Source organism: Carlito syrichta, unplaced genomic scaffold (genome assembly GCF_000164805.1).
Source record: "Carlito syrichta isolate Samal-C Ts95f unplaced genomic scaffold, Tarsius_syrichta-2.0.1 Scaffold309028, whole genome shotgun sequence".
NCBI lineage: Eukaryota > Metazoa > Chordata > Mammalia > Primates > Tarsiidae > Carlito > Carlito syrichta.
Window position 1 is genome coordinate 37,466 of NW_007253124.1, and position 2,030 is coordinate 39,495.

Sequence of the window (2,030 nt, forward strand, 5' to 3'; positions counted from 1 at the left end):
GGAAAACTAAAGAAAGATATTGACTCTAACACCATCATAACTGGGGACTTTAATACTCCACTCACAACCCTAGACAGATCATCAGGACAAAAATCAACAATGAGATCTGGAACCTCAATGTGACTCTTGACCAAATAGACTTAATTGATATCCACAGAACACTCCACCCAATGACCACAGAATATGCATTCTACTCAGCACTGCATGGAACATACTCTAAGATCGACCACATACTTGGCCATAAATCAAGCATAAAAAAATTTCAAAAGATCGAAATTTTGTCATGCACCTTCTCAGACCACAGTGGAATAAAAATAAACATCAATACCAACTATCTCCCCCCCAAGCCCACAAAGACATGGAAACTAAGCAGGATGATGCTAAACAACTCCTGGGTAAACAATGAAATCAAAACAGAGATTAAAAGATACCTGGAAACAAATAAAAATGAAGAGACATCTTACCAAAATCTCTGGGATGCCATGAAAGCTGTAGTAAAAGGAGAATTCATATCCCTACAAATGCACATGAAGAAAATGGAAGGATCACAAATCAACAGCCTAATAGGTCACCTTAGGAAGCTGGAAAAGAAAGACCACCAAAACCCTAAGTGCAGCAGAAGAAATCAGATCACCAAAATAAAAGCCCAAATCTGGGACATAGAAAACAAAAAGATAATACAAAAAAAAAAATCAATGAAACAAAAAGCTGGTTCTTTGAAAGGATAAACAAGATTGATGGTCCCTTAGCTAGATTGATCAAGACAAAAAGACAAAATGCCCAAATAAATACAATCAGAAACACAAAAGATGAAGTTGCATCTGATCCTGAAGAAATACAAAAGATCATTAGAGACTACTATGTACACCTGTATGGAAACAAACTGGAAAACCTTAAGGAAATGGAAGACTTTCTGATATCACACAACCTGTCTAGGATGAAACAAGAAGAAATTGAGACTCTAAATAGAGCAATAACAATCAAGGAAATTGACTATGCAATAGGAAAACTACCTACAAAAAAAAAAAGTCCTTGACCAGATGGCTTTCCAGCAGAATTCTATAAGATATTTAAGGAGGAGCTGATACCAATCCTACTGAAAGTATTCCAGGTGATTGAAAAAAATGGAATCCCCCCCCCAAATCATTCCATGAAGCCAATATCATATTGATACCCAAGCCAGATAAAGACCCAACAAAGAATGATTATTCCAGGCCAATATCTTTGATGAATATAGATGCCAAAATTCTCAACAAGATCCTAACAAACCGGAATCAACAACACATCTCAAAAATCCTCCATCATGAGCAAATAGACTTCATCCCTGGGATGCAAGCCTGGTTCAATATTTGCAAGACAATAAATGTAATTAAATACGTCAACAGACGTCAGAACAAAAACCACATGATTATATCATTAGATGCAGAAAAAGTTTTTGATAAAATCCAGATCCCCTTCCTTATAAAAACCCTCAAACACCTAGGCATATATGGAACATACCTCAAAATAGTAAAAGCCACCTATGAGAAACCCACAGCTAGCATACTCCTAAACAGACAAAAATTGGAACCATTTCCTCTGAAAACTGGAACAACACAAGGATGTCCACTTTCTCGCCTCTGTTCAATATAGTAATGGAAGTCCTAGTTGGAGCAATCAGAAAAGAGAAGGCTATCAGGGGTATCCAAATAGGAAAAAGAAAGTCAAGTAATCCCTCTGTGCTGATGACAAGATTGTGTACCTTGAAAACCCAAGAGAATATGTCAAAAGCCTCCTTACATTGATAAAGGACTTTGGCAAGATCTGAAGGTATAAATAAATGTGCAAAGACAATCGTATTTCTTTACACCAATAATAAACAAACAGAAACCCAATAAAAAACACCAACCCATTCACAATAGCCCCCCCAAATGAAATACCTTCACATCTTCCTAACCAGTGATGTGAAAGACCTTTATAATGAAAACTATAAAACACTGCTCAAAGAAATCAAAGATGACACAAACAAGTGGAAAAATATCCCATGGTCA